Source organism: Pelecanus crispus, chromosome 13 (assembly GCF_030463565.1).
Source record: "Pelecanus crispus isolate bPelCri1 chromosome 13, bPelCri1.pri, whole genome shotgun sequence".
Classification (NCBI taxonomy): domain Eukaryota; kingdom Metazoa; phylum Chordata; class Aves; order Pelecaniformes; family Pelecanidae; genus Pelecanus; species Pelecanus crispus.
In genome coordinates, this window is record NC_134655.1 from 14,645,779 (window position 1) to 14,665,122 (window position 19,344).

Genomic DNA, 19,344 nt, shown 5'->3' on the forward strand with positions numbered 1-19,344 from the left:
AAGAGACAGCGGCGCTCCGCGCCTGCTTCTTTCCTGACGGTGCCCGCACTCGGACGCTGCGGTGGCAGCAGGGAGGAGCTCTCGCTCTGCCTCACCCCTTCCTTCGCCAGCGCTCTCACAGTGACACACGCGCAACGGTGAACTGCTCTCGCTTTTCCTTCGCGCACTCCCAATGCTCATTCTCAAGCTCCCTCTCAGCCTCGGCACACATCAGCTCCCGCGGTGCAAACGTCAGGCGATTTCTCCCACGTCGCAGGCCTTCGGGCACCTCAGGCTTAATGCCGCTGCTGCTCCTCACCTTCTCTCGTTTGTCGTTTCACAGCCAAACACACAGTGGCCCTCCGTGCCTCCTTGGTTCCTGCCAGCGCCCGCACTCTGTCTCCCCTGCGGTGGCAGCACGGAAAGCTCTCGCTCTTCCTCCTCCTTTGCCAGCGCTTTCATCGCAGCGAAACGCAACGCTCAGCTGCACTTGCCTTGCCTCCCGACGCTATGACTACGTTTTCCCGAGCTCGCTCTCCCTTTCGGCACAGACCAGCTTCCCGAAGCGCAAACGTCCGTCCAGCCGTTTCTCCCAGAGCAAAGGTGACGGCAGCACGGAAAGCTGCTGCCGCTGCTCCCTCGCCTTCCCTCACCACCGCGTTCACGGCCAAAAGCACACTGGGGCTGCGTGCTCGCCCAGCTCCTAAAACTGCCCCCACTCTCCGACTCGCTGTCACGATCGGCAGAGCCCTGCTCCCGCACCGCAAGCGTCCAGCCCAGTTCCGCCACAGCGAAGGCGAAAGCACTCGGAGCTCTTGCTGCTCTTCAGCTTTGCTCGCCGCTTCATTCACAGCCAAACACCACTGCGGCTGCGTGCTCAGCCCGGCTCCTAAAACTGCCCAAACTCTCTCTCACTGTCACGATCGGCAGAGCCCTGCCTCCCGCGCCGCAAACCTCCAGCCAGTTCTCCCACAGCGAAAGCACTCAAAGCCCTGGCTGGCTCCTCGCCTTCCGTTGCGTGTTGTCGCACAGCCGAAGAGACAGCGGCGCTCCGCGCCTGCTTCTTTCCTGACGGTGCCCGCACTCGGACGCTGCGGTGGCAGCAGGGAGGAGCTCTCGCTCTGCCTCACCCCTTCCTTCGCCAGCGCTCTCACAGTGACACACGCGCAACGGTGAACTGCTCTCGCTTTTCCTTCGCGCACTCCCAATGCTCATTCTCAAGCTCCCTCTCAGCCTCGGCACACATCAGCTCCCGCGGTGCAAACGTCAGGCGATTTCTCCCACGTCGCAGGCCTTCGGGCACCTCAGGCTTAGTGCCGCTGCTGCTCCTCACCTTCTCTCGTTTGTCGTTTCACAGCCAAACACACAGTGGCCCTCCGTGCCTCCTTGGTTCCTGCCAGCGCCCGCACTCTGTCTCCCCTGCGGTGGCAGCACGGAAAGCTCTCGCTCTTCCTCCTCCTTTGCCAGCGCTTTCATCGCAGCGAAACGCAACGCTCAGCTGCACTTGCCTTGCCTCCCGACGCTATGACTACGTTTTCCCGAGCTCGCTCTCCCTTTCGGCACAGACCAGCTTCCCGAAGCGCAAACGTCCGTCCAGCCGTTTCTCCCACAGCAAAGGTGACGGCAGCACGGAAAGCTGCTGCCGCTGCTCCCTCGCCTTCCCTCACCACCGCGTTCACGGCCAAAAGCACACTGGGGCTGCGTGCTCGCCCAGCTCCTAAAACTGCCCCCACTCTCCGACTCGCTGTCACGATCGGCAGAGCCCTGCTCCCGCACCGCAAGCGTCCAGCCCAGTTCCGCCACAGCGAAGGCGAAAGCACTCGGAGCTCTTGCTGCTCTTCAGCTTTGCTCGCCGCTTCATTCACAGCCAAACGCCACTGCGGCTGCGTGCTCAGCCCGGCTCCTAAAACTGCCCAAACTCTCTCTCACTGTCACGATCGGCAGAGCCCTGCCTCCCGCGCCGCAAACCTCCAGCCAGTTCTCCCACAGCGAAAGCGCTCAAAGCCCTGGCTGGCTCCTCGCCTTCCGTTGCGTGTTGTCGCACAGCCGAAGAGACAGCGGCGCTCCGCGCCTGCTTCTTTCCTGACGGTGCCCGCACTCGGACGCTGCGGTGGCAGCAGGGAGGAGCTCTCGCTCTGCCTCACCCCTTCCTGCGCCAGCGCTCTCACAGTGACACACGCGCAACGGTGAACTGCTCTCGCTTTTCCTTCGCGCACTCCCAATGCTCATTCTCAAGCTCCCTCTCAGCCTCGGCACACATCAGCTCCCGCGGTGCAAACGTCAGGCGATTTCTCCCACGTCGCAGGCCTTCGGGCACCTCAGGCTTAGTGCCGCTGCTGCTCCTCACCTTCTCTCGTTTGTCGTTTCACAGCCAAACACACAGTGGCCCTCCGTGCCTCCTTGGTTCCTGCCAGCGCCCGCACTCTGTCTCCCCTGCGGTGGCAGCACGGAAAGCTCTCGCTCTTCCTCCTCCTTTGCCAGCGCTTTCATCGCAGCGAAACGCAACGCTCAGCTGCACTTGCCTTGCCTCCCGACGCTATGACTACGTTTTCCCGAGCTCGCTCTCCCTTTCGGCACAGACCAGCTTCCCGAAGCGCAAACGTCCCCGTCCAGCCGTTTCTCCCACAGCAAAGGTGACGGCAGCACGGAAAGCTGCTGCCGCTGCTCCCTCGCCTTCCCTCACCACCGCGTTCACGGCCAAAAGCACACTGGGGCTGCGTGCTCGCCCAGCTCCTAAAACTGCCCCCACTCTCCGACTCGCTGTCACGATCGGCAGAGCCCTGCTCCCGCACCGCAAGCGTCCAGCCCAGTTCCGCCACAGCGAAGGCGAAAGCACTCGGAGCTCTTGCTGCTCTTCAGCTTTGCTCGCCGCTTCATTCACAGCCAAACGCCACTGCGGCTGCGTGCTCAGCCCGGCTCCTAAAACTGCCCAAACTCTCTCTCACTGTCACGATCGGCAGAGCCCTGCCTCCCGCGCCGCAAACCTCCAGCCAGTTCTCCCACAGCGAAAGCGCTCAAAGCCCTGGCTGGCTCCTCGCCTTCCGTTGCGTGTTGTCGCACAGCCGAAGAGACAGCGGCGCTCCGCGCCTGCTTCTTTCCTGACGGTGCCCGCACTCGGACGCTGCGGTGGCAGCAGGGAGGAGCTCTCGCTCTGCCTCACCCCTTCCTGCGCCAGCGCTCTCACAGTGACACACGCGCAACGGTGAACTGCTCTCGCTTTTCCTTCGCGCACTCCCAATGCTCATTCTCAAGCTCCCTCTCAGCCTCGGCACACATCAGCTCCCGCGGTGCAAACGTCAGGCGATTTCTCCCACGTCGCAGGCCTTCGGGCACCTCAGGCTTAGTGCCGCTGCTGCTCCTCACCTTCTCTCGTTTGTCGTTTCACAGCCAAACACACAGTGGCCCTCCGTGCCTCCTTGGTTCCTGCCAGCGCCCGCACTCTGTCTCCCCTGCGGTGGCAGCACGGAAAGCTCTCGCTCTTCCTCCTCCTTTGCCAGCGCTTTCATCGCAGCGAAACGCAACGCTCAGCTGCACTTGCCTTGCCTCCCGACGCTATGACTACGTTTTCCCGAGCTCGCTCTCCCTTTCGGCACAGACCAGCTTCCCGAAGCGCAAACGTCCGTCCAGCCGTTTCTCCCACAGCAAAGGTGACGGCAGCACGGAAAGCTGCTGCCGCTGCTCCCTCGCCTTCCCTCACCACTGCGTTCACGGCCAAACGCACACTGGGGCTGCGTGCTCGCCCAGCTCCTAAAACTGCCCCCACTCTCCGACTCGCTGTCACGATCGGCAGAGCCCTGCTCCCGCACCGCAAGCGTCCAGCCCAGTTCCGCCACAGCGAAGGCGAAAGCACTCGGAGCTCTTGCTGCTCTTCAGCTTTGCTCGCCGCTTCATTCACAGCCAAACGCCACTGCGGCTGCGTGCTCAGCCCGGCTCCTAAAACTGCCCAAACTCTCTCTCACTGTCACGATCGGCAGAGCCCTGCCTCCCGCGCCGCAAACCTCCAGCCAGTTCTCCCACAGCGAAAGCACTCAAAGCCCTGGCTGGCTCCTCGCCTTCCGTTGCGTGTTGTCGCACAGCCGAAGAGACAGCGGCGCTCCGCGCCTGCTTCTTTCCTGACGGTGCCCGCACTCGGACGCTGCGGTGGCAGCAGGGAGGAGCTCTCGCTCTGCCTCACCCCTTCCTTCGCCAGCGCTCTCACAGTGACACACGCGCAACGGTGAACTGCTCTCGCTTTTCCTTCGCGCACTCCCAATGCTCATTCTCAAGCTCCCTCTCAGCCTCGGCACACATCAGCTCCCGCGGTGCAAACGTCAGGCGATTTCTCCCACGTCGCAGGCCTTCGGGCACCTCAGGCTTAATGCCGCTGCTGCTCCTCACCTTCTCTCGTTTGTCGTTTCACAGCCAAACACACAGTGGCCCTCCGTGCCTCCTTGGTTCCTGCCAGCGCCCGCACTCTGTCTCCCCTGCGGTGGCAGCACGGAAAGCTCTCGCTCTTCCTCCTCCTTTGCCAGCGCTTTCATCGCAGCGAAACGCAACGCTCAGCTGCACTTGCCTTGCCTCCCGACGCTATGACTACGTTTTCCCGAGCTCGCTCTCCCTTTCGGCACAGACCAGCTTCCCGAAGCGCAAACGTCCCCGTCCAGCCGTTTCTCCCACAGCAAAGGTGACGGCAGCACGGAAAGCTGCTGCCGCTGCTCCCTCGCCTTCCCTCACCACCGCGTTCACGGCCAAAAGCACACTGGGGCTGCGTGCTCGCCCAGCTCCTAAAACTGCCCCCACTCTCCGACTCGCTGTCACGATCGGCAGAGCCCTGCTCCCGCACCGCAAGCGTCCAGCCCAGTTCCGCCACAGCGAAGGCGAAAGCACTCGGAGCTCTTGCTGCTCTTCAGCTTTGCTCGCCGCTTCATTCACAGCCAAACACCACTGCGGCTGCGTGCTCAGCCCGGCTCCTAAAACTGCCCAAACTCTCTCTCACTGTCACGATCGGCAGAGCCCTGCCTCCCGCGCCGCAAACCTCCAGCCAGTTCTCCCACAGCGAAAGCACTCAAAGCCCTGGCTGGCTCCTCGCCTTCCGTTGCGTGTTGTCGCACAGCCGAAGAGACAGCGGCGCTCCGCGCCTGCTTCTTTCCTGACGGTGCCCGCACTCGGACGCTGCGGTGGCAGCAGGGAGGAGCTCTCGCTCTGCCTCACCCCTTCCTTCGCCAGCGCTCTCACAGTGACACACGCGCAACGGTGAACTGCTCTCGCTTTTCCTTCGCGCACTCCCAATGCTCATTCTCAAGCTCCCTCTCAGCCTCGGCACACATCAGCTCCCGCGGTGCAAACGTCAGGCGATTTCTCCCACGTCGCAGGCCTTCGGGCACCTCAGGCTTAGTGCCGCTGCTGCTCCTCACCTTCTCTCGTTTGTCGTTTCACAGCCAAACACACAGTGGCCCTCCGTGCCTCCTTGGTTCCTGCCAGCGCCCGCACTCTGTCTCCCCTGCGGTGGCAGCACGGAAAGCTCTCGCTCTTCCTCCTCCTTTGCCAGCGCTTTCATCGCAGCGAAACGCAACGCTCAGCTGCACTTGCCTTGCCTCCCGACGCTATGACTACGTTTTCCCGAGCTCGCTCTCCCTTTCGGCACAGACCAGCTTCCCGAAGCGCAAACGTCCGTCCAGCCGTTTCTCCCACAGCAAAGGTGACGGCAGCACGGAAAGCTGCTGCCGCTGCTCCCTCGCCTTCCCTCACCACCGCGTTCACGGCCAAAAGCACACTGGGGCTGCGTGCTCGCCCAGCTCCTAAAACTGCCCCCACTCTCCGACTCGCTGTCACGATCGGCAGAGCCCTGCTCCCGCACCGCAAGCGTCCAGCCCAGTTCCGCCACAGCGAAGGCGAAAGCACTCGGAGCTCTTGCTGCTCTTCAGCTTTGCTCGCCGCTTCATTCACAGCCAAACGCCACTGCGGCTGCGTGCTCAGCCCGGCTCCTAAAACTGCCCAAACTCTCTCTCACTGTCACGATCGGCAGAGCCCTGCCTCCCGTGCCGCAAACCTCCAGCCAGTTCTCCCACAGCGAAAGCACTCAAAGCCCTGGCTGGCTCCTCGCCTTCCGTTGCGTGTTGTCGCACAGCCGAAGAGACAGCGGCGCTCCGCGCCTGCTTCTTTCCTGACGGTGCCCGCACTCGGACGCTGCGGTGGCAGCAGGGAGGAGCTCTCGCTCTGCCTCACCCCTTCCTTCGCCAGCGCTCTCACAGTGACACACGCGCAACGGTGAACTGCTCTCGCTTTTCCTTCGCGCACTCCCAATGCTCATTCTCAAGCTCCCTCTCAGCCTCGGCACACATCAGCTCCCGCGGTGCAAACGTCAGGCGATTTCTCCCACGTCGCAGGCCTTCGGGCACCTCAGGCTTAATGCCGCTGCTGCTCCTCACCTTCTCTCGTTTGTCGTTTCACAGCCAAACACACAGTGGCCCTCCGTGCCTCCTTGGTTCCTGCCAGCGCCCGCACTCTGTCTCCCCTGCGGTGGCAGCACGGAAAGCTCTCGCTCTTCCTCCTCCTTTGCCAGCGCTTTCATCGCAGCGAAACGCAACGCTCAGCTGCACTTGCCTTGCCTCCCGACGCTATGACTACGTTTTCCCGAGCTCGCTCTCCCTTTCGGCACAGACCAGCTTCCCGAAGCGCAAACGTCCCCGTCCAGCCGTTTCTCCCACAGCAAAGGTGACGGCAGCACGGAAAGCTGCTGCCGCTGCTCCCTCGCCTTCCCTCACCACCGCGTTCACGGCCAAACGCACACTGGGGCTGCGTGCTCGCCCAGCTCCTAAAACTGCCCCCACTCTCCGACTCGCTGTCACGATCGGCAGAGCCCTGCTCCCGCACCGCAAGCGTCCAGCCCAGTTCCGCCACAGCGAAGGCAAAAGCACTCGGAGCTCTTTCTGCTCTTCAGCTTTGCTCGCCGCTTCATTCACAGCCAAACGCCACTGCGGCTGCGTGCTCAGCCCGGCTCCTAAAACTGCCCAAACTCTCTCTCACTGTCACGATCGGCAGAGCCCTGCCTCCCGCGCCGCAAACCTCCAGCCAGTTCTCCCACAGCGAAAGCGCTCAAAGCCCTGGCTGGCTCCTCGCCTTCCGTTGCGTGTTGTCGCACAGCCGAAGAGACAGCGGCGCTCCGCGCCTGCTTCTTTCCTGACGGTGCCCGCACTCGGACGCTGCGGTGGCAGCAGGGAGGAGCTCTCGCTCTGCCTCACCCCTTCCTGCGCCAGCGCTCTCACAGTGACACACGCGCAACGGTGAACTGCTCTCGCTTTTCCTTCGCGCACTCCCAATGCTCATTCTCAAGCTCCCTCTCAGCCTCGGCACACATCAGCTCCCGCGGTGCAAACGTCAGGCGATTTCTCCCACGTCGCAGGCCTTCGGGCACCTCAGGCTTAGTGCCGCTGCTGCTCCTCACCTTCTCTCGTTTGTCGTTTCACAGCCAAACACACAGTGGCCCTCCGTGCCTCCTTGGTTCCTGCCAGCGCCCGCACTCTGTCTCCCCTGCGGTGGCAGCACGGAAAGCTCTCGCTCTTCCTCCTCCTTTGCCAGCGCTTTCATCGCAGCGAAACGCAACGCTCAGCTGCACTTGCCTTGCCTCCCGACGCTATGACTACGTTTTCCCGAGCTCGCTCTCCCTTTCGGCACAGACCAGCTTCCCGAAGCGCAAACGTCCCCGTCCAGCCGTTTCTCCCACAGCAAAGGTGACGGCAGCACGGAAAGCTGCTGCCGCTGCTCCCTCGCCTTCCCTCACCACCGCGTTCACGGCCAAACGCACACTGGGGCTGCGTGCTCGCCCAGCTCCTAAAACTGCCCCCACTCTCCGACTCGCTGTCACGATCGGCAGAGCCCTGCTCCCGCACCGCAAGCGTCCAGCCCAGTTCCGCCACAGCGAAGGCGAAAGCACTCGGAGCTCTTGCTGCTCTTCAGCTTTGCTCGCCGCTTCATTCACAGCCAAACGCCACTGCGGCTGCGTGCTCAGCCCGGCCCCTAAAACTGCCCAAACTCTCTCTCACTGTCACGATCGGCAGAGCCCTGCCTCCCGCGCCGCAAACCTCCAGCCAGTTCTCCCACAGCGAAAGCACTCAAAGCCCTGGCTGGCTCCTCGCCTTCCGTTGCGTGTTGTCGCACAGCCGAAGAGACAGCGGCGCTCCGCGCCTGCTTCTTTCCTGACGGTGCCCGCACTCGGACGCTGCGGTGGCAGCAGGGAGGAGCTCTCGCTCTGCCTCACCCCTTCCTTCGCCAGCGCTCTCACAGTGACACACGCGCAACGGTGAACTGCTCTCGCTTTTCCTTCGCGCACTCCCAATGCTCATTCTCAAGCTCCCTCTCAGCCTCGGCACACATCAGCTCCCGCGGTGCAAACGTCAGGCGATTTCTCCCACGTCGCAGGCCTTCGGGCACCTCAGGCTTAGTGCCGCTGCTGCTCCTCACCTTCTCTCGTTTGTCGTTTCACAGCCAAACACACAGTGGCCCTCCGTGCCTCCTTGGTTCCTGCCAGCGCCCGCACTCTGTCTCCCCTGCGGTGGCAGCACGGAAAGCTCTCGCTCTTCCTCCTCCTTTGCCAGCGCTTTCATCGCAGCGAAACGCAACGCTCAGCTGCACTTGCCTTGCCTCCCGACGCTATGACTACGTTTTCCCGAGCTCGCTCTCCCTTTCGGCACAGACCAGCTTCCCGAAGCGCAAACGTCTGTCCAGCCGTTTCTCCCACAGCAAAGGTGACGGCAGCACGGAAAGCTGCTGCCGCTGCTCCCTCGCCTTCCCTCACCACCGCGTTCACGGCCAAAAGCACACTGGGGCTGCGTGCTCGCCCAGCTCCTAAAACTGCCCCCACTCTCCGACTCGCTGTCACGATCGGCAGAGCCCTGCTCCCGCACCGCAAGCGTCCAGCCCAGTTCCGCCACAGCGAAGGCGAAAGCACTCGGAGCTCTTGCTGCTCTTCAGCTTTGCTCGCCGCTTCATTCACAGCCAAACGCCACTGCGGCTGCGTGCTCAGCCCGGCTCCTAAAACTGCCCAAACTCTCTCTCACTGTCACGATCGGCAGAGCCCTGCCTCCCGCGCTGCAAACCTCCAGCCAGTTCTCCCACAGCGAAAGCGCTCAAAGCCCTGGCTGGCTCCTCGCCTTCCGTTGCGTGTTGTCGCACAGCCGAAGAGACAGCGGCGCTCCGCGCCTGCTTCTTTCCTGACGGTGCCCGCACTCGGACGCTGCGGTGGCAGCAGGGAGGAGCTCTCGCTCTGCCTCACCCCTTCCTGCGCCAGCGCTCTCACAGTGACACACGCGCAACGGTGAACTGCTCTCGCTTTTCCTTCGCGCACTCCCAATGCTCATTCTCAAGCTCCCTCTCAGCCTCGGCACACATCAGCTCCCGCGGTGCAAACGTCAGGCGATTTCTCCCACGTCGCAGGCCTTCGGGCACCTCAGGCTTAGTGCCGCTGCTGCTCCTCACCTTCTCTCGTTTGTCGTTTCACAGCCAAACACACAGTGGCCCTCCGTGCCTCCTTGGTTCCTGCCAGCGCCCGCACTCTGTCTCCCCTGCGGTGGCAGCACGGAAAGCTCTCGCTCTTCCTCCTCCTTTGCCAGCGCTTTCATCGCAGCGAAACGCAACGCTCAGCTGCACTTGCCTTGCCTCCCGACGCTATGACTACGTTTTCCCGAGCTCGCTCTCCCTTTCGGCACAGACCAGCTTCCCGAAGCGCAAACGTCCGTCCAGCCGTTTCTCCCACAGCAAAGGTGACGGCAGCACGGAAAGCTGCTGCCGCTGCTCCCTCGCCTTCCCTCACCACCGCGTTCACGGCCAAAAGCACACTGGGGCTGCGTGCTCGCCCAGCTCCTAAAACTGCCCCCACTCTCCGACTCGCTGTCACGATCGGCAGAGCCCTGCTCCCGCACCGCAAGCGTCCAGCCCAGTTCCGCCACAGCGAAGGCGAAAGCACTCGGAGCTCTTGCTGCTCTTCAGCTTTGCTCGCCGCTTCATTCACAGCCAAACGCCACTGCGGCTGCGTGCTCAGCCCGGCTCCTAAAACTGCCCAAACTCTCTCTCACTGTCACGATCGGCAGAGCCCTGCCTCCCGCGCCGCAAACCTCCAGCCAGTTCTCCCACAGCGAAAGCACTCAAAGCCCTGGCTGGCTCCTCGCCTTCCGTTGCGTGTTGTCGCACAGCCGAAGAGACAGCGGCGCTCCGCGCCTGCTTCTTTCCTGACGGTGCCCGCACTCGGACGCTGCGGTGGCAGCAGGGAGGAGCTCTCGCTCTGCCTCACCCCTTCCTGCGCCAGCGCTCTCACAGTGACACACGCGCAACGGTGAACTGCTCTCGCTTTTCCTTCGCGCACTCCCAATGCTCATTCTCAAGCTCCCTCTCAGCCTCGGCACACATCAGCTCCCGCGGTGCAAACGTCAGGCGATTTCTCCCACGTCGCAGGCCTTCGGGCACCTCAGGCTTAATGCCGCTGCTGCTCCTCACCTTCTCTCGTTTGTCGTTTCACAGCCAAACACACAGTGGCCCTCCGTGCCTCCTTGGTTCCTGCCAGCGCCCGCACTCTGTCTCCCCTGCGGTGGCAGCACGGAAAGCTCTCGCTCTTCCTCCTCCTTTGCCAGCGCTTTCATCGCAGCGAAACGCAACGCTCAGCTGCACTTGCCTTGCCTCCCGACGCTATGACTACGTTTTCCCGAGCTCGCTCTCCCTTTCGGCACAGACCAGCTTCCCGAAGCGCAAACGTCCCCGTCCAGCCGTTTCTCCCACAGCAAAGGTGACGGCAGCACGGAAAGCTGCTGCCGCTGCTCCCTCGCCTTCCCTCACCACCGCGTTCACGGCCAAACGCACACTGGGGCTGCGTGCTCGCCCAGCTCCTAAAACTGCCCCCACTCTCCGACTCGCTGTCACGATCGGCAGAGCCCTGCTCCCGCACCGCAAGCGTCCAGCCCAGTTCCGCCACAGCGAAGGCGAAAGCACTCGGAGCTCTTGCTGCTCTTCAGCTTTGCTCGCCGCTTCATTCACAGCCAAACGCCACTGCGGCTGCGTGCTCAGCCCGGCTCCTAAAACTGCCCAAACTCTCTCTCACTGTCACGATCGGCAGAGCCCTGCCTCCCGCGCCGCAAACCTCCAGCCAGTTCTCCCACAGCGAAAGCGCTCAAAGCCCTGGCTGGCTCCTCGCCTTCCGTTGCGTGTTGTCGCACAGCCGAAGAGACAGCGGCGCTCCGCGCCTGCTTCTTTCCTGACGGTGCCCGCACTCGGATGCTGCGGTGGCAGCAGGGAGGAGCTCTCGCTCTGCCTCACCCCTTCCTGCGCCAGCGCTCTCACAGTGACACACGCGCAACGGTGAACTGCTCTCGCTTTTCCTTCGCGCACTCCCAATGCTCATTCTCAAGCTCCCTCTCAGCCTCGGCACACATCAGCTCCCGCGGTGCAAACGTCAGGCGATTTCTCCCACGTCGCAGGCCTTCGGGCACCTCAGGCTTAGTGCCGCTGCTGCTCCTCACCTTCTCTCGTTTGTCGTTTCACAGCCAAACACACAGTGGCCCTCCGTGCCTCCTTGGTTCCTGCCAGCGCCCGCACTCTGTCTCCCCTGCGGTGGCAGCACGGAAAGCTCTCGCTCTTCCTCCTCCTTTGCCAGCGCTTTCATCGCAGCGAAACGCAACGCTCAGCTGCACTTGCCTTGCCTCCCGACGCTATGACTACGTTTTCCCGAGCTCGCTCTCCCTTTCGGCACAGACCAGCTTCCCGAAGCGCAAACGTCCCCGTCCAGCCGTTTCTCCCACAGCAAAGGTGACGGCAGCACGGAAAGCTGCTGCCGCTGCTCCCTCGCCTTCCCTCACCACCGCGTTCACGGCCAAAAGCACACTGGGGCTGCGTGCTCGCCCAGCTCCTAAAACTGCCCCCACTCTCCGACTCGCTGTCACGATCGGCAGAGCCCTGCTCCCGCACCGCAAGCGTCCAGCCCAGTTCCGCCACAGCGAAGGCGAAAGCACTCGGAGCTCTTGCTGCTCTTCAGCTTTGCTCGCCGCTTCATTCACAGCCAAACGCCACTGCGGCTGCGTGCTCAGCCCGGCCCCTAAAACTGCCCAAACTCTCTCTCACTGTCACGATCGGCAGAGCCCTGCCTCCCGCGCCGCAAACCTCCAGCCAGTTCTCCCACAGCGAAAGCACTCAAAGCCCTGGCTGGCTCCTCGCCTTCCGTTGCGTGTTGTCGCACAGCCGAAGAGACAGCGGCGCTCCGCGCCTGCTTCTTTCCTGACGGTGCCCGCACTCGGACGCTGCGGTGGCAGCAGGGAGGAGCTCTCGCTCTGCCTCACCCCTTCCTGCGCCAGCGCTCTCACAGTGACACACGCGCAACGGTGAACTGCTCTCGCTTTTCCTTCGCGCACTCCCAATGCTCATTCTCAAGCTCCCTCTCAGCCTCGGCACACATCAGCTCCCGCGGTGCAAACGTCAGGCGATTTCTCCCACGTCGCAGGCCTTCGGGCACCTCAGGCTTAGTGCCGCTGCTGCTCCTCACCTTCTCTCGTTTGTCGTTTCACAGCCAAACACACAGTGGCCCTCCGTGCCTCCTTGGTTCCTGCCAGCGCCCGCACTCTGTCTCCCCTGCGGTGGCAGCACGGAAAGCTCTCGCTCTTCCTCCTCCTTTGCCAGCGCTTTCATCGCAGCGAAACGCAACGCTCAGCTGCACTTGCCTTGCCTCCCGACGCTATGACTACGTTTTCCCGAGCTCGCTCTCCCTTTCGGCACAGACCAGCTTCCCGAAGCGCAAACGTCTGTCCAGCCGTTTCTCCCACAGCAAAGGTGACGGCAGCACGGAAAGCTGCTGCCGCTGCTCCCTCGCCTTCCCTCACCACCGCGTTCACGGCCAAAAGCACACTGGGGCTGCGTGCTCGCCCAGCTCCTAAAACTGCCCCCACTCTCCGACTCGCTGTCACGATCGGCAGAGCCCTGCTCCCGCACCGCAAGCGTCCAGCCCAGTTCCGCCACAGCGAAGGCGAAAGCACTCGGAGCTCTTGCTGCTCTTCAGCTTTGCTCGCCGCTTCATTCACAGCCAAACGCCACTGCGGCTGCGTGCTCAGCCCGGCTCCTAAAACTGCCCAAACTCTCTCTCACTGTCACGATCGGCAGAGCCCTGCCTCCCGCGCCGCAAACCTCCAGCCAGTTCTCCCACAGCGAAAGCGCTCAAAGCCCTGGCTGGCTCCTCGCCTTCCGTTGCGTGTTGTCGCACAGCCGAAGAGACAGCGGCGCTCCGCGCCTGCTTCTTTCCTGACGGTGCCCGCACTCGGACGCTGCGGTGGCAGCAGGGAGGAGCTCTCGCTCTGCCTCACCCCTTCCTGCGCCAGCGCTCTCACAGTGACACACGCGCAACGGTGAACTGCTCTCGCTTTTCCTTCGCGCACTCCCAATGCTCATTCTCAAGCTCCCTCTCAGCCTCGGCACACATCAGCTCCCGCGGTGCAAACGTCAGGCGATTTCTCCCACGTCGCAGGCCTTCGGGCACCTCAGGCTTAGTGCCGCTGCTGCTCCTCACCTTCTCTCGTTTGTCGTTTCACAGCCAAACACACAGTGGCCCTCCGTGCCTCCTTGGTTCCTGCCAGCGCCCGCACTCTGTCTCCCCTGCGGTGGCAGCACGGAAAGCTCTCGCTCTTCCTCCTCCTTTGCCAGCGCTTTCATCGCAGCGAAACGCAACGCTCAGCTGCACTTGCCTTGCCTCCCGACGCTATGACTACGTTTTCCCGAGCTCGCTCTCCCTTTCGGCACAGACCAGCTTCCCGAAGCGCAAACGTCCGTCCAGCCGTTTCTCCCACAGCAAAGGTGACGGCAGCACGGAAAGCTGCTGCCGCTGCTCCCTCGCCTTCCCTCACCACCGCGTTCACGGCCAAAAGCACACTGGGGCTGCGTGCTCGCCCAGCTCCTAAAACTGCCCCCACTCTCCGACTCGCTGTCACGATCGGCAGAGCCCTGCTCCCGCACCGCAAGCGTCCAGCCCAGTTCCGCCACAGCGAAGGCGAAAGCACTCGGAGCTCTTGCTGCTCTTCAGCTTTGCTCGCCGCTTCATTCACAGCCAAACGCCACTGCGGCTGCGTGCTCAGCCCGGCTCCTAAAACTGCCCAAACTCTCTCTCACTGTCACGATCGGCAGAGCCCTGCCTCCCGCGCCGCAAACCTCCAGCCAGTTCTCCCACAGCGAAAGCACTCAAAGCCCTGGCTGGCTCCTCGCCTTCCGTTGCGTGTTGTCGCACAGCCGAAGAGACAGCGGCGCTCCGCGCCTGCTTCTTTCCTGACGGTGCCCGCACTCGGACGCTGCGGTGGCAGCAGGGAGGAGCTCTCGCTCTGCCTCACCCCTTCCTGCGCCAGCGCTCTCACAGTGACACACGCGCAACGGTGAACTGCTCTCGCTTTTCCTTCGCGCACTCCCAATGCTCATTCTCAAGCTCCCTCTCAGCCTCGGCACACATCAGCTCCCGCGGTGCAAACGTCAGGCGATTTCTCCCACGTCGCAGGCCTTCGGGCACCTCAGGCTTAGTGCCGCTGCTGCTCCTCACCTTCTCTCGTTTGTCGTTTCACAGCCAAACACACAGTGGCCCTCCGTGCCTCCTTGGTTCCTGCCAGCGCCCGCACTCTGTCTCCCCTGCGGTGGCAGCACGGAAAGCTCTCGCTCTTCCTCCTCCTTTGCCAGCGCTTTCATCGCAGCGAAACGCAACGCTCAGCTGCACTTGCCTTGCCTCCCGACGCTATGACTACGTTTTCCCGAGCTCGCTCTCCCTTTCGGCACAGACCAGCTTCCCGAAGCGCAAACGTCCCCGTCCAGCCGTTTCTCCCACAGCAAAGGTGACGGCAGCACGGAAAGCTGCTGCCGCTGCTCCCTCGCCTTCCCTCACCACCGCGTTCACGGCCAAACGCACACTGGGGCTGCGTGCTCGCCCAGCTCCTAAAACTGCCCCCACTCTCCGACTCGCTGTCACGATCGGCAGAGCCCTGCTCCCGCACCGCAAGCGTCCAGCCCAGTTCCGCCACAGCGAAGGCGAAAGCACTCGGAGCTCTTGCTGCTCTTCAGCTTTGCTCGCCGCTTCATTCACAGCCAAACGCCACTGCGGCTGCGTGCTCAGCCCGGCTCCTAAAACTGCCCAAACTCTCTCTCACTGTCACGATCGGCAGAGCCCTGCCTCCCGCGCCGCAAACCTCCAGCCAGTTCTCCCACAGCGAAAGCACTCAAAGCCCTGGCTGGCTCCTCGCCTTCCGTTGCGTGTTGTCGCACAGCCGAAGAGACAGCGGCGCTCCGCGCCTGCTTCTTTCCTGACGGTGCCCGCACTCGGACGCTGCGGTGGCAGCAGGGAGGAGCTCTCGCTCTGCCTCACCCCTTCCTTCGCCAGCGCTCTCACAGTGACACACGCGCAACGGTGAACTGCTCTCGCTTTTCCTTCGCGCACTCCCAATGCTCATTCTCAAGCTCCCTCTCAGCCTCGGCACACATCAGCTCCCGCGGTGCAAACGTCAGGCGATTTCTCCCACGTCGCAGGCCTTCGGGCACCTCAGGCTTAGTGCCGCTGCTGCTCCTCACCTTCTCTCGTTTGTCGTTTCACAGCCAAACACACAGTGGCCCTCCGTGCCTCCTTGGTTCCTGCCAGCGCCCGCACTCTGTCTCCCCTGCGGTGGCAGCACGGAAAGCTCTCGCTCTTCCTCCTCCTTTGCCAGCGCTTTCATCGCAGCGAAACGCAACGCTCAGCTGCACTTGCCTTGCCTCCCGACGCTATGACTACGTTTTCCCGAGCTCGCTCTCCCTTTCGGCACAGACCAGCTTCCCGAAGCGCAAACGTCCGTCCAGCCGTTTCTCCCACAGCAAAGGTGACGGCAGCACGGAAAGCTGCTGCCGCTGCTCCCTCGCCTTCCCTCACCACCGCGTTCACGGCCAAAAGCACACTGGGGCTGCGTGCTCGCCCAGCTCCTAAAACTGCCCCCACTCTCCGACTCGCTGTCACGATCGGCAGAGCCCTGCTCCCGCACCGCAAGCGTCCAGCCCAGTTCCGCCACAGCGAAGGCGAAAGCACTCGGAGCTCTTGCTGCTCTTCAGCTTTGCTCGCCGCTTCATTCACAGCCAAACGCCACTGCGGCTGCGTGCTCAGCCCGGCTCCTAAAACTGCCCAAACTCTCTCTCACTGTCACGATCGGCAGAGCCCTGCCTCCCGCGCCGCAAACCTCCAGCCAGTTCTCCCACAGCGAAAGCGCTCAAAGCCCTGGCTGGCTCCTCGCCTTCCGTTGCGTGTTGTCGCACAGCCGAAGAGACAGCGGCGCTCCGCGCCTGCTTCTTTCCTGACGGTGCCCGCACTCGGACGCTGCGGTGGCAGCAGGGAGGAGCTCTCGCTCTGCCTCACCCCTTCCTGCGCCAGCGCTCTCACAGTGACACACGCGCAACGGTGAACTGCTCTCGCTTTTCCTTCGCGCACTCCCAATGCTCATTCTCAAGCTCCCTCTCAGCCTCGGCACACATCAGCTCCCGCGGTGCAAACGTCAGGCGATTTCTCCCACGTCGCAGGCCTTCGGGCACCTCAGGCTTAGTGCCGCTGCTGCTCCTCACCTTCTCTCGTTTGTCGTTTCACAGCCAAACACACAGTGGCCCTCCGTGCCTCCTTGGTTCCTGCCAGCGCCCGCACTCTGTCTCCCCTGCGGTGGCAGCACGGAAAGCTCTCGCTCTTCCTCCTCCTTTGCCAGCGCTTTCATCGCAGCGAAACGCAACGCTCAGCTGCACTTGCCTTGCCTCCCGACGCTATGACTACGTTTTCCCGAGCTCGCTCTCCCTTTCGGCACAGACCAGCTTCCCGAAGCGCAAACGTCCCCGTCCAGCCGTTTCTCCCACAGCAAAGGTGACGGCAGCACGGAAAGCTGCTGCCGCTGCTCCCTCGCCTTCCCTCACCACCGCGTTCACGGCCAAACGCACACTGGGGCTGCGTGCTCGCCCAGCTCCTAAAACTGCCCCCACTCTCCGACTCGCTGTCACGATCGGCAGAGCCCTGCTCCCGCACCGCAAGCGTCCAGCCCAGTTCCGCCACAGCGAAGGCGAAAGCACTCGGAGCTCTTGCTGCTCTTCAGCTTTGCTCGCCGCTTCATTCACAGCCAAACGCCACTGCGGCTGCGTGCTCAGCCCGGCTCCTAAAACTGCCCAAACTCTCTCTCACTGTCACGATCGGCAGAGCCCTGCCTCCCGCGCCGCAAACCTCCAGCCAGTTCTCCCACAGCGAAAGCACTCAAAGCCCTGGCTGGCTCCTCGCCTTCCGTTGCGTGTTGTCGCACAGCCGAAGAGACAGCGGCGCTCCGCGCCTGCTTCTTTCCTGACGGTGCCCGCACTCGGACGCTGCGGTGGCAGCAGGGAGGAGCTCTCGCTCTGCCTCACCCCTTCCTGCGCCAGCGCTCTCACAGTGACACACGCGCAACGGTGAACTGCTCTCGCTTTTCCTTCGCGCACTCCCAATGCTCATTCTCAAGCTCCCTCTCAGCCTCGGCACACATCAGCTCCCGCGGTGCAAACGTCAGGCGATTTCTCCCACGTCGCAGGCCTTCGGGCACCTCAGGCTTAGTGCCGCTGCTGCTCCTCACCTTCTCTCGTTTGTCGTTTCACAGCCAAACACACAGTGGCCCTCCGTGCCTCCTTGGTTCCTGCCAGCGCCCGCACTCTGTCTCCCCTGCGGTGGCAGCACGGAAAGCTCTCGCTCTTCCTCCTCCTTTGCCAGCGCTTTCATCGCAGCGAAACGCAACGCTCAGCTGCACTTGCCTTGCCTCCCGACGCTATGACTACGTTTTCCCGAGCTCGCTCTCCCTTTCGGCACAGACCAGCTTCCCGAAGCGCAAACGTCCGTCCAGCCGTTTCTCCCACAGCAAAGGTGACGGCAGCACGGAAAGCTGCTGCCGCTGCTCCCTCGCCTTCCCTCACCACCGCGTTCACGGCCAAAAGCACACTGGGGCTGCGTGCTCGCCCAGCTCCTAAAACTGCCCCCACTCTCCGACTCGCTGTCACGATCGGCAGAGCCCTGCTCCCGCACCGCAAGCGTCCAGCCCAGTTCCGCCACAGCGAAGGCGAAAGCACTCGGAGCTCTTGCTGCTCTTCAGCTTTGCTCGCCGCTTCATTCACAGCCAAACACCACTGCGGCTGCGTGCTCAGCCCGGCTCCTAAAACTGCCCAAACTCTCTCTCACTGTCACGATCGGCAGAGCCCTGCCTCCCGCGCCGCAAACCTCCAGCCAGTTCTCCCACAGCGAAAGCGCTCAAAGCCCTGGCTGGCTCCTCGCCTTCCGTTGCGTGTTGTCGCACAGCCGAAGAGACAGCGGCGCTCCGCGCCTGCTTCTTTCCTGACGGTGCCCGCACTCGGACGCTGCGGTGGCAGCAGGGAGGAGCTCTCGCTCTGCCTCACCCCTTCCTGCGCCAGCGCTCTCACAGTGACACACGCGCAACGGTGAACTGCTCTCGCTTTTCCTTCGCGCACTCCCAATGCTCATTCTCAAGCTCCCTCTCAGCCTCGGCACACATCAGCTCCCGCGGTGCAAACGTCAGGCGATTTCTCCCACGTCGCAGGCCTTCGGGCACCTCAGGCTTAGTGCCGCTGCTGCTCCTCACCTTCTCTCGTTTGTCGTTTCACAGCCAAACACACAGTGGCCCTCCGTGCCTCCTTGGTTCCTGCCAGCGCCCGCACTCTGTCTCCCCTGCGGTGGCAGCACGGAAAGCTCTCGCTCTTCCTCCTCCTTTGCCAGCGCTTTCATCGCAGCGAAACGCAACGCTCAGCTGCACTTGCCTTGCCTCCCGACGCTATGACTACGTTTTCCCGAGCTCGCTCTCCCTTTCGGCACAGACCAGCTTCCCGAAGCGCAAACGTCCGTCCAGCCGTTTCTCCCACAGCAAAGGTGACGGCAGCACGGAAAGCTGCTGCCGCTGCTCCCTCGCCTTCCCTCACCACCGCGTTCACGGCCAAAAGCACACTGGGGCTGCGTGCTCGCCCAGCTCCTAAAACTGCCCCCACTCTCCGACTCGCTGTCACGATCGGCAGAGCCCTGCTCCCGCACCGCAAGCGTCCAGCCCAGTTCCGCCACAGCGAAGGCGAAAGCACTCGGAGCTCTTGCTGCTCTTCAGCTTTGCTCGCCGCTTCATTCACAGCCAAACGCCACTGCGGCTGCGTGCTCAGCCCGGCTCCTAAAACTGCCCAAACTCTCTCTCACTGTCACGATCGGCAGAGCCCTGCCTCCCGCGCCGCAAACCTCCAGCCAGTTCTCCCACAGCGAAAGCGCTCAAAGCCCTGGCTGGCTCCTCGCCTTCCGTTGCGTGTTGTCGCACAGCCGAAGAGACAGCGGCGCTCCGCGCCTGCTTCTTTCCTGACGGTGCCCGCACTCGGACGCTGCGG